This window comes from Stegodyphus dumicola, chromosome X1 (assembly GCF_044657685.1).
Source record: "Stegodyphus dumicola isolate Sdum_Otavi_A_Nest chromosome X1, ASM4465768v1".
NCBI lineage: Eukaryota > Metazoa > Arthropoda > Arachnida > Araneae > Eresidae > Stegodyphus > Stegodyphus dumicola.
Genome location: NC_140780.1, coordinates 202696497 through 202710467, shown reverse-complemented (window position 1 = coordinate 202710467; position 13971 = coordinate 202696497). Strand labels below are relative to the sequence as shown.

General features: G+C 31.9%; 1 protein-coding gene across 2 annotated transcripts in view; it reads left to right on the top strand.

The window, feature by feature from the left end:
* The window catches only part of LOC118182025 (uncharacterized), a 153431-nt gene that overhangs the window by 62533 nt on the left and 76927 nt on the right, over nt 1-13971 (top strand). The window lies entirely within an intron of this gene.

Below are 13971 nucleotides of genomic sequence, written 5' to 3'. Positions count from 1 at the left end.
AGCACGCCATGGAATAGAATTTGAGGGTCTCGTTCTCCGCGTTCTCTTACTAACAACTTTTCAGGATTTTTATGTTCACAGATTTAAGCGCTTCTGCTCCAGAAACATATTACAGTCACAAAGTCCGAGCCTTTTTCTGGAATTCAAACCCAATCCAGCGGTGTGTGCAGTCAGCTTTCGCATATCATCATATTGTCCGGGTCAATCTCGTATGGTCTGAGTTCCTTCGAATAAGTTTAATTGCTATTGATACAGTAAAGCACGCAGCGGCTATCTGCCTAATGGGAGAGATTCCTTCTTGAAAAACTTGAAACTAACTTGTATTCACTTGAGAAAGTCATTCTTTAAATGAAAAAACCCGAAGCAATGATATTAGTTTTAAAATTAGCTTCATTTGGAATGCTTTGAGTATTCCTCCGCGAAATTGCCTATTTCGTACAAATTAAACTTTCGTTCGAATTAGTGCTAATTTCCTTAAATAAGACGAAAAAAATAGCAATAATAATTCTACTATAAAGTAATGTGTTACTTTCTTGTTATCAGCTAAACGGTTATATATGTCATCCTTTTCTAAAGTAACCTCTTTGCTTTAATTGCAAGTCGAGCTACGGACACTGGATTTAAAAAACAATTTAAAACTTTGTCAATTAGTATTCCATGCAGAGAGCGTATCCCTTCGAAATCACGTTCCGACCGGAGTGACACCGTCCTAGCTAATTACACCAACGATAGATTTCCTTGTTAGCTCCTACGTAAATAGTAGGTTCTTATTCGAATATAAATAGCTGTGATTAATCTTTCACAAGGAATTTATTTCTCTAATACTTTGATGAATTCTTTTTTGTCTCAATATTGTGAATTTTGAAGGGTATTATTAAATTCTGGAAATAATTTCCCGCTCTTACAAAAGATTATTTCATTTAGAATTATTTTAAGTGTCTGATGTTTTCTTTTACCACTAGCTTTATGCTGATAGAAGATCTTTGGTTAAAATAAAGGAACGCATTGCAAAACTACAAAAGATGACTGGGTATCCAATTAAAAAAATCCGCGGCACGAGTCTATAATAACAGTGTGTTGTGAAACAGGACCAAGTATTAATTTGATTATCTTAGGAAAGACGGAGATAGAAAATTTCAGAAAAAGGGAAGTACAGAAAAATAGATGTTATTAGGGAGTTAGAAGTTATTTAGAGGATTCATGAGAGTAATTATGAATCTTGGATTAGAATCTATTCACGTTTGGTATCACCCTTTATCTAACTAAAGAGCTGAAATTCGAAGCATTATAATGTGTACAGTCTCCCCGCCCCCGAAAAAAAAAACGAAATATGCATGGAATTTTTTATGCGTGGATGTTTTTGTGATTTCTATTTTGCCATCGAATTTCAAGTGCAAATAAGTAATTTCTTTAATTCATGTTCTTTAAAGATTCTAAAGTTTTCATTTTATGCACTTAGCCAGCTTCGGAAAAAAAAAATAGCTGTTGTGCCGTCAAGCTGAAAATTTGTTGAGGATTATGGAAGCAGAATATAAATTATGGTAATTACGGATCAATTATGCCTTGTACAACAATGCTATTAGTTTGCTGTAAACTTTCGTTAGATAACTTTTAAAACAATAATTCTTGCTTTCTTAATTTTCCGTATTCAGAATGTTTCGATGTTTGATACAAAATATATTTCTAGATTTTCATCATATATTTCAAAGCATGTTGTTTTTAAAATGTGTATGTTATCAGTGGAAAAAATGCCTTTAAATGTCCCTATTCCTGAAATACAGAGAAATTTCTGTACCTTATATAATAGCCAGCAGATTAAACATTGTTTATCACACTTTGAGAATTAAGTAAAAATTTTTAAATACACTTCTGAAAGTACGTGCCCGTTTTTTAATTTAATAAATATTGTAGCTTATAAATAAACTTTTAGCACATACTTTCTCAAAATCTCAGAAATGATCAGTGTTTATCTCGTAGCTTCTCAGGTTCGGGTGTTATACCTGTAATACGTTACGATGTACCTGTAATACCTGTAATACGTGTAACTTTCATCATCGCTTAATGAAAAATAATGCTAATTTCTGTGAGCTTTTCAGTTTACTGTTAAGAGAAAAATTCGTGATTATTTCCGCATAAAATAACCATTTGAGAGTATAAATGTCATATGTTTAAATGTAATCAATTTAATTAATTATCAGTGATTTAAATGGAAAATCTGTTCAAACGCGAGTCTCAGAGACAATATAAAATATTCATTTAGCATCTATGAATTCTACAATTTGATATAATACGTTTACAAATAGATGGACTTAACTTTATTGTCAATTGAAACTCATTACGAAATTGGGATATATACATATATAATAATGTTATTATCATATAAATATCCCAATTTCGTAATAATATTATTATTGTATGCAATTAATATAAAATAAATATATTATTGTTGTTTATCAATGTCATAAAAATGAAGAAATTCATCTTAAACATGTTAAGCACTAAGTTTTTTTTTTTTTTTTTTTTCAAAAGAACTTCATTCTCAACACTCAAAAATTCATTGTTTGTCAAAAGAATAAAAGGTGATGAATTAAGTTAGTGATTTTTTTCACAGGAGTGCGTTAAAATGATGTAATTAGCTTGACCTTTCTTTCAGTGTAGTGAAACATACATTCTTAAGAATTTTTCTTTCTCAAATTTTACTTTTATGGGACTAATTCTTTTCATATTCACACGGACTGAAATATAATTAACACACTGTGAAGTTTTAGCTTAGGAAAAAAACAAAGGTAACAGAAAAAATATATATGTTTATTAAAAAGGATTTCTATCCCGTTTTCGGTTTCATAATCTTCGTGTCGACTAATCAATATTCCTGAAGCTGATTAAAATGATGTCATTTCTTGGTGGTCATATCACCAAGAATATATATATATATATATATGTGTGTGTGTGTGTGTGTGTGTAGCATTTTAATTGCGTAGTAGACGACACTGGTACTTTTAGCAGCTTGCAGTCTTCATGGCAGAGGGTGGATATTTTGACGCGCTGCAGCCTGAAGTCTGCGTAGTTAGATGGATGCAGAAACCAAAAACTTCCAGACGTGGCCGTTTCAAAACATAAATTTATTCCATGATAATTCTCATGAGATCACTTTTGGTAAACAAGTCATTTATCCAATCATAGTTAAATACCGTAATTTTTATGTACACTAGTTTTAAAAGTACGACGTAAGCATCTTAGACAGTGAAGCAAAGTAGCTAGGAGATGTTGGCTAGGAAAAGGAATGACATAGTTGTTTGTGAGCAGTATTTATACTAAGTAGGTGCATAAAGAATAGCTAAGCTATGATTGGTTAATTTTAGGTTGCTGTGCTGATATTTAGTTGTACGGTTTTATCTCATGCAATAGTTTTCCTAGGTAACAGTATTTACTTTCCGATCTTAAAATTTCACTTGCAATGAGATCTAATAATATTTCATTCAGTGAAATGAAATGCAATGTATGGTTCATTGCTATGGAAACATATCAAGGTTAAAGCATACTTTGGCTGGCCTTAGCTTGATGCGCATGTTTGTACTGATGACGCAATCAAATTGTCATTCATCTGTTTAAACAAATGTTCCTCCTCATAATGTTTAAAACATAAAATCCGTTATTAAGGATAAGTTATTTTATATTGTTTGTTTAGCTAAGCATGTTTTTTTTTTTTTTTTTTTTTTTTTTTTTTTGTCTAGAGATGAACAAAATAGTGCATTGTGCAGCTATGTATTTGTTACTGCAGCATCGAATTTTCGCGATATTTAAAGGGATCCGAAAGCGTTATCGGTGTCATGATAAAAATCAAAATCGCCAAGATTTTTAACTTTGTAGATAGATACTTTAGGTATATTTTGGAAGCAGGAGAGATGAAAAAATGAGCAACGCCTTCACCGGGAATCGAACCACGGAACTCTGGAATACGCGCCCAGTGTGCAGAACCACTACACCACGAAGGCACGCTAAGAAGGCGGGAGAAATAACTTATAACTTTCATAGCTGTTTACAGTCGTGTTCTCGTATCGACAATGTTCAGCATAGGGAGGAGGAAAAGTGATTAACTTCTAAATACACGCCAAAATGACTATGGATTGTAATACTGTGAAATACTGAAATACAGAAAACGTTCACTCCGAATATTATCCGTCTTCTGAGCTTACAATCAGATTGACATGGACTGTTCAGATGGACATGGGCATTTTTTTGGGGGGGGGGGAGCTTGTGCATTGTATGGTAGCCATTAAATATTGGCAGCGGAGCACAAGCATCAGTGATAAAGAGTATTTACTTCATCTTTTGGGTGTTTTCGTATCCACAATATCTGTGCTAAAATTTGCCTCTACTCTGTTTCTAGCATACTCCCAATTCTGATTAATGCCGCGTCGACCGAGCTGCTTTCCTTATTGCTTCGCAGTGAGCAGAAACAAAAAATTATTTCTGTTTTTTTCAAGAGAAGATTATACTGAGCGCTACAAGAATTATATATTCCCATCTGTGTTTTACGAATTAGACTAGAAGTCCCAAAATGTGTTACTTTTGTACGTAAGAGAGAAATATTATACAGGGTGCGCCAGCGTTCATAGTAGGATATTAAAAACACACCTTTATTTATTACCTCTTATGTCAATTAATAGTTAAAGGTATGCCATTTACTAATGGGTTTTTGTCATTGTCCATTGTGTGAATTACTTTTTGAATATGATGCCTGTCAAATGATGCCCCCTCTGCACAACATATTCATCTAGGCGGCGTTGGAAGCTTGCCATAACTCGGCGTAACGTATTCCCTGGGACACTGCCGACGGCAGTTCTGATGCGATCCTTCAACTCAGGAATGGTGGCACAATGTGTTCGGAAAACTTCTTGCTTCAGGTGGCCGCAAACGAAAAGGTCTGAACATGAAAGATCAGGTGAGCGAGGCGGCCAGGAAATGTGACCGAAACGGGAAATTACTCTACCTGGAAATGTCTGTCGCAATGGTCCGTCCATCTGGAACTTTCCCATGACGTCTCAAGTTGAAATGTCGAAATAGACGCTGGGTAGCAATAACAGAGTAGTTATTCTTGAAATAGCTTTCAACAGCAAAGGCATGATGTTGTGCACTCCACCGATCCATACCAGTGTCACACTCGAAATGGCAGCTTAATAGTACACGAATGCGGCACGAGCTGTCGCACATTCGTGCAGTACGTCATTGTACTACGCAAGTCAAATTACGCTATGAACGCTGCCGCACCCTGTACTATAGTGCAGCGGTTCTCAATCTTTTGACTAACACGTACCATCTAAACAAAAATTGAAAAACTTTAGTACCACCACTGCATTTTACAATGATTAATTTTCATTTGACTAGAAATATAATATATATATATATATATATATATATATAATTTTTTGGCGTGCGTACTAAAATTTATCTTCTAATTTCCTTAATTTTGCAGCACAATGCGCAAAATTTTGACCAAAATTGGTCTTTTTTCGTTTGTTTTTACAACTTGACTTTTAATTATATATATATTGCCACTTGCACAACCTATTGGCTATTTGTATTAAATGTGCACACCACATTAAAAAATATTAGATTAAAAATTAGTTACCATTTTAATTATCAAAATTTAAGTTATAATACTTTAATTCTAATATTTAGTGCGAAATTTGGGCTGTTTAAGAGAGATCAATTTCTTTATGTTTGTTCTTATTTCAATTAACATTAACCGTAAATTAGGATCCAATTTTAAATTTGTTCGGTATGTGTATCCGTAGTATGGAAATGTAACTGTTTTTAGTTATCCACGAGCCGACGTGTCGTTAAAGGCTATTACCACAGTAATGGACAATGCACATATAATACTGTAGATGTAACGTGGCATGTATTGAGCACACATCTGTTAAGCGTCTTACAACTGTGAAGTCTCTAGATGGTTGCAGGGTCAGGGTAATACCCGAGTAGTCATAGAAAGCCGTCCGGGTGCCCTGTCCTGCTGTCACCTGTCACCTGTATATCTTTTTGAAATAAAACGTGGAAGAATATACTTATTCACACAAATAGGTTGTGAAAAAAGGCAATAAAAATTTAACAACTTTATTTGAAACGCCTTTAAATTCTTTTTTTCAGGAAAAAGTTAAAAGGGGTGTTTGTTATCTTTGAAATCTTCAGCTAGAGTTCAATCATAGGAAATTTCTATCAGTTTTTCTTTTTCTTCACGACATTTTTGAATTTAATAGTTAAAAATACTTTGTTTCTTTGCGTACCACCTAATGCCATAATAGTTGATGGTAATAATAGTTAAAAGGCTAGAAACTGAATCCCGTTAATTTCAAGCCGACTTAAAGTGTAATGCTTGGTCAGTTCCAGATCGCTTAAAAAAAGTAGCTACAGTGGTTTTGTGACTTATGTGTAATGTAACATCTCATATATAACTTAAATATGAGCAGCTAGTTTCTCTAAAATGTCTTTAAGCATTTCTCCCATTACACAGATAGTTGTCGCATGCTTTGCCATAAATAAATAATCCAGTTCAATCTTAACAACGTCGGCAACACATTATCATAAAACACTGCACAGTCTTTCCTAATTTTTTTTCAGCATTTTATCGGTTAAATTTAAGTAAGCTATTTTAATTTCAGGTAAATTATGCAGATTTTTCTATGTATTTCGTAATTTATAAAGAGGGATAAAATTAGATTCGTTAAACGGAACTAAACTGACTTTATTAACCGGAACTCAGTTTATCCGAACTACTTGCTATGCTAAGCCACATAAAATTAAACTTGTTGATTCATTCACCTGTTTTTAATTTTTTGTTGAATGCTTTAAGTATTGTTGAAAGATAATACAGCACATTTCATGTACTTAAAGGAATTCTCGAATTAACTTAGATGAATGTCTATAACATGTAGGTATTTGTTAAACTGTCTTTTTATAAACATCAATAAAAAGCAATTACTGTTGTGAAGCTTTTTAGTCTTTGTTTAGTGTCAGAGTCTACGGAAATAAAATTTAACTTCATTGTTTTATTTTAGTCAAAATATAATTGTGTGTTAAGACAAAAAGAATATAATTTCAGTGTTTAATTTTTGTCCAAAATAGTGTGCTTTGTAGTTTGGTTTGTGGAAATAAAAACATTTTACTTTTCTTTTAATTGTGCTGCCTTTGTTGGAATCTTATTCAGTATGTGAAAAAAAAGTAAATTCCATCACTTTAATACTTACTTGTAAATACGTATTATGTCTGTAGAAAGAGTAACCCACTCATTCATATGAGGCTGTATACTACAGCATCTCCCAAACTGTGGTCCGCGAAACATTATCAAACTGGGGTTAAAGAACAACAAAAAATTGTCTACATTTATATATTTAATACAATTTTAAAAAACTCTTAAAATTAATTTAAAAAGAAAACTTATGACAAAACAGTTTAAACCGCGCGATTAATAAATTTAGTAATGTAACACGACACCAGCTGTTTTACGTTGCCAACGAAATACGTGCAGATTCAATTTCTGTTAGTGTTTCTGTTCTGTGTTACTTTAGTGTATTAAATGTGTTAGTTTTCTACAGACTTTTCACACATTTTTTGTCTTCTTTTTGAAATTGCTAAGTAAATATAAAATAATTATATTTACTTAGCATTAGACTAACTAATAAATATAATATTTTGTTTATTTATTACTATTGTTTTAAAAAATGAATATTTTAGTTTTCCGTATACCAAAAAAGACAAATTTCATTTACTGTTTCGTGATTCCGTTTTCTATTTGTAAAAAGCCTTTAAATTTTACCTGAAATTTGACTTGTTTTTGCCTTGGCTAGAATTGAAGATGGTTCAATCATTGTGTTTATTGAATGCTTCCTAACACTGATTATTACTTTTTGCATCAAGCATTAATACATTAATCTACAAGTAAATTAGCCAGCAAAATTTAATAATATGGTTACTTTTTTTGTATTTAGCTATTTTTAGTAGAATTATAATTAAAATTGCTTCATTTCCATGTGCAATGTAGCGCTTGACGAGTTTTAAGAGAAAGCTACGCGAAAAAGTAAAAATACAAGAGCACGCGCATTTAATAAATAGATATCTCGTAATTGCTTTTGCTTTCGAGAAATTGCCAAAAGGTCCTCGTGCATGATTAGAAGGCTTATAAAAGCTGGAGAAAAACATCTCACTTCAGTTGTTTACTTATTTGGTTTTGTTGACTGTAGTGAATTTGCGGTGAGATCGGATTAGCTTTCTTTGAACTTTGAATTGTGTTCTATTTAACGTTTTAGTAGTTTAAAATATAACTACTGTGGGATATTGTGATATTGTACGAATATATGTGAGGAAAAATTTCAGCATTTTGTTTTATTTCTACCAAAATTTATTTTTTCCACTTTTTCCTCTCTTAGCAAACAGTACTTAATTACTTTTACATAAAATTATTTCAAATAAAAATAGTCCATTACTTATTGTACTTTTTATACCTTTTTTTTTTTTCCTTTGTATCGATTTTAGCTCTAAATTATGGCTTCTTGGCTAAACACCTGAGTTTTGAATAATTTTTCTTTACGTAATACATCTGCAATTGGTGTCAAAACGAACATAAGACGAGAGTAATTTAAACTGTAGACTGGAGCTTTACGTGTAAAATGCCCCCCCCCCGATTCGGTATGTGGCAGTATAAGATCTAATCTTCTTGGCTCTTATACAGTGTGACTAGATCTACTGGAATGTCAAACCTTTGCGAATTCTCCCACAGGCGTGAAGTACAACTAAACAGAACCCAAGAGCATATGTAATAAAATTCTAGTTAATAGTTCTTTAGCTCCAACTAAACTTCGTAAACGAAGCACCCTGATTACAAAAAGGAGGGGGGAATGTGCATTTCTTTAAGATACAGCTTAAAGAAAAATCTCAGCTTCAAATTTTAAAAACTGCTGAAACTAAAAACGAAGTAACAAGAGATGCCTTATATTGTGTGAGTTGGCACATTGCATTTAATAGAAAAGCTTATACGATGTTCAATGAAATGTCCGCTAAAAACTGATTCATTACACTTATTCGACAGTACTGTATCGCGCCGTGTTGTTGATCTGCTGCTGATACAGAGGTAGAGCTAGTTAATCAACTTAAACTTTGCAATGAATTTGTTTTAAAAATGGAAGAATCAGCAGATGTAGAAGGTCTGTCTGCTTTGCTGGTGTTTGTGCGCTATGTGTATAACAGCACTCTTAGCTGATATCTCCAAGAAAGAGCAACTAGAGAAGATATATGTTTAACTACATTTAATAAAAACAAACTTGTTTGGAAAAAGGGTATCAATGTTTGTAAAGATAGTGTACAGGCAATGGTGAGCAAGTTGAAGGTGCTTGTGATGCGCATTTTGGAAATAGCTATAAATGCAAAAAAAGACCTTGCGTTTGTGTATAGAGAGGCACTAGGTAAAAAAGAAAAAAATATTTTGGATACAGTTGTAAAAATGATCATGGAAAATCTCGACAACTCCAACGGATATTATTTAAAATTTTAAGGGATGAAATGGATAGTCATCATACTGCACTTTTATTGCACGCTGAAGTAAAGTGGCTATCCAGAGCAAAAATATTTTCTTGAATTTTCAAAAATATTTCTATCCAGAGCAAAAATATTCTCAATGAAATATTTCAAAAATATTTCACATTCTATATTATTCTAATATAGAATGTGTAAACTGCATAGTGAGCTTTTTTCTTTTTTTCTTACCTTTCGCAAACAGTTTGAGGATAAATTTTCATGGAATTTTTAACAAATACTGCATGATTATTGAGTGTTGGTTATTTAGAAGATTTATTTACTATATGTAAAGAAATAAATTTATCATTACAGGAAAGAAATACTTCTCTTTTTTAATGTAATGGATACAATTGTGTCATTCAAACGATAGTTGATAGCCTGAATTTCTTCATTAAAACAGAATAAATTTGACCGTTTTTCTTCTTTAGATGACTTATCAAATGAAGAAAACTGAAAAGTAGATAGTAAAGTTTGTAATGAAATACTGCAACATTTGCATGACTTGCAGTTAACCCTTGGACGGTCTTTCTCACAGTGTCAAGAAGACTATTCTGGGATTAGAAATCCTTTCGCGACGACAGCTAAGCCGACAGATATGAGTGCAGCAGATTTTGAAAAATTAACTGACTCGACAACTGATTCTGGCATAAAACAAAAATTTAGACGAATTTGGATAAGATTTTCAGAAGAATATCTGAATTCACCAAAATGAGCTACTGATATTTTACTTGCTTTTGCGACAACATGTTTATGCGAAGCAGGTTTTTCATATTATGCCGCGCAAAATTCAAATATGGCTTCCATATTTGATGTTGCATCTGATATAAGAATTAAGTATTGTGTCTGATATTAATGTAATTTATAATTTGAAGACTAAAACACATCGAAGTTATTGAAAATTAAAATATTTTATTTATTTTTTGTATTGTTTATATCATTTAATTTGTTTTATGTGTCGTTTTTTTGTAAAATTAATAGTTGAAAAAAAAAACATTTCTCTTATAGGTATTACATAAAAATTAGAATAAATGTTTATTTTGTTTACCTAATATGTCTGTGTTATCCTTCATTATAGCTAAAAACTCAAATTTACTCTGTTGTTCTTAAAAAGTTTAGAACTTAAAAAGTGTTCCACGATGAGAAGTGTGCAGGAAACACTGTTCTACTTTGTACGTATTTTTGAAAAATGTTTCCAGTTTCGTTTTCACACAAGACTTTGCTGGGAAAATTTTCTCTAAATAAGTACACTTTTTCTTGAGCATTTGAGGCTTGAAACTAAACACATTGCTATGAAAGCGAAAAATTCAGGAAATAATTTCTGGTCCGGCTGTCATTGAAAATCAAACACGTGCATGTGCAATGAAGAGACCTCCCGCCTTGATTTACATCTGACGAGAAAGATTGAGTGGACAGGATCAAACAGTTAATTAGTTAACTTTAGAAATTCAAAGCATATGCTAATAACTTAATGATAGCAACTCAATTGAAGAGGTTACTTTCTTGTGTACTTTAATCTCCGTAGCTTATAACGAGATGGAGAAATTAAAATTACGGCATTGTATGTTGCTAATGTTTTTAAAAGGCATGAACAAAGCCCGGCAAACTTTGAAACTAAACAACATTAGTTAATCATTTTGGCAGGGATAGGAGAGCGATGAGTTCTTCCAACTTATTGAAAAGGTGGAGAATTAAAATACTTGTGGCTAATTACAAGTAGTCTTACAGCTTATTTTTTATAGCAGATGATCATGATGAACTATTTGAAATCGCCATAAACCAACATTAGAACTTTATTTGTATTTTCCAACAATTAAATATTACATTTTTTTCTGGCATAACTAACACTCTTGTTTAAAGGGTTTTCAACAAATGTATCTGCAACAGAATATTAATATGTGAATACTGATACTGTAACGAAAGCTGTTCTTTGATTTTCTGGAGAAGTATGCAAATTTCTAGACTTAAAGGCTGATTTAACTTGACGAAAACGCTGCTTTAAATTGAGAAACGCATTATGCGTAGCGGATACATTAATGTTGTTTTTGAGTGGGTTATTATGTTTATAATTGGGTATTTATTATTAAGTTACAATAAATAATTTATAATTTGGTTATTACCATTAAGTTATTTCTACAAACTTGATTGCAACAACCCAATTATAAATAACTATTATAAAATGTTACCTTAATTTAAAAATAATTACGTAAGTTATTCTTTTTCTAAAAATTGCCTTGGGTGAAATAGCTCTGAAGACTGGTAAACCTCGTTTTATCCAAAGTTTTAGATGTGGTCTAAGAAGTTTTAAATGAGAAGCATGATGATGCCTCAAAGGCAAACATAGTAAACCGTTTAAAAAATGCCGCTTTATTGCAGATTTAAAGCAGACTAAAAAAAAAAAAGTAAGCCTTAAAAGTTAATGAAATAGTTGCACCAAGCTTAACCATATGTAGAACTAAAGAAAATGTTAATTCATTTAAACTTCAGTAATTACTTTAATCTAAAAAACTGTTAAAATAAATAACGATAGGGAAAATAAAAGTTTACTTTCAAGGTGATTTAACTGTTTCAGTTTTGGTTAACGTGCGGTAGTAACCTAACTATATTAACTGTAAATTTAAGAAGCGGTTGCCTTAATTCCATTTCTTAGACTTATAATTATAATCTTCTATGAAAAGAATAAATATATACTGAGATAAATGCATACAGATAGGTAACTTTTGTTGTGTATGTATTGTCGTTAAATTCGTCTTCAACAGGGAGTGTAACTAGGAACTGAAGTCACCAATTCACTTTCATCTTCGTGGCTGAACTTATGTGACAAGAAAATTATTGGAGAACCATCATGATCAACATTAAGAAGAACTCGTTTTCTATAAAACCCACTTCGCGTTTTACAAATTTCTTTATTTTTTTTTTTTTTTTTTTTATTATTATTATTTTTTCATTTATTTGCATGTCACAGGCAAGTCTCAATAAAAAGAACTCAAAAAATGGAAATACATCTTTCGTCGCCGTGTTACGGGAGAAATACAGCCGTCTCTTATTTCCTCTTTGTGACTCAAAAATGCAATAAACTTTATTTGAAATTTTTTAAATTGTTTTGAAGTAATTTTTAATTTGTCTAAACCACATTTTTGTTTTGTAGTAATGTCATCCTTCAATAATTGAAGGTTGGCATTGTTAATTGCAAAAATTTCATTTTGGATAGCTTAGGTGATACTTATTTTGAGAACCGCCTTTCTTGTGCAATAATAATCGTTACGCTTCATCATTCCGGTGAAATCGGCAGATTGAACAACCTGTCAATTAGGTACCTCAGGGAAACTTTCGCAATATCCAGAAATCCCCCTACCTGTTCAAATTCTGCTCATTTGCGGTCGTAACTTTCGAGGGATGTGAATGACTGAACCGAAGCTTCGTTTACAAAATTCTCGGTATGATGGATCGGCTGAAAATGGCTGCGACTGAAGAGCGTCGGCCTATCTGTGCAATTATTGCTTAAAGAGTTCTCGCTCGACCGTGTGCAGCGTAAGAAATGATCAAATTCAACCGGCACCGTATTTCTAAATGTTACCTGCGTCTTGAAGATTGAGCGGTTTAAAATAGGGGGGGATGAAAATGGTTTTTGGAACTTCAGTATAAACGACAGAGCAAAATCTTAACTGCACTGGCATTCGAAAATTAGATTCTCATAAGTATGCCTTATTTAAAATATGCATTCTGTACTAGACGTTTCAATTGTTCTTTGTTACCTCTCTAAGTCATCAAATCTATTTTTCCGCCTTATTTTGTACTTCATTAACCTCGCAATTAGAATCCCTTCCCTTAGGCTAAGAATCATTTGTGACTGAAAAGTAAAATAAAAAAACTCTTAAGTAGCTGAAGATTGATTTAAATAAAGTATCTAAATATTAACGCTGAGAAGAAATAGAGAGTCTTCAGTGAAGCAAATTGAAGTTCACTGATATGTGCAATAGCAAATCATAATTTTTCTACAAATATAAAATTTATGGTTTGAAACTATTCTTTTATTTTTCTTATGTTGGAGTGTCCAAAGGATCATACTCTTAGGCAAAGTTATTGGTTTTTAGAGATTTCTCACAATTTTTAAAAAAAGTGATAAATAAATAAATAAAACTGCTTGCATGAGTAAAAAACCTGAAAAAACTTAATTTTACTTTTATTTAAATTTTATTTATAAGCAAGAGTCAAAGTAAGACATATTAAGAAAGATAATCTAATGGATAATTAGAATTTAAGTTGCTACTCAGTTTTATCACTTAAGTCACATTCATTGTTGTGAATTCAACTACTAAAATTTGTAATAAATTTTCAAATTTTCAATTTTACTATTTGTAATAAATTTTCAAAGTGAATAATACTAATTCACGAGTAATGACT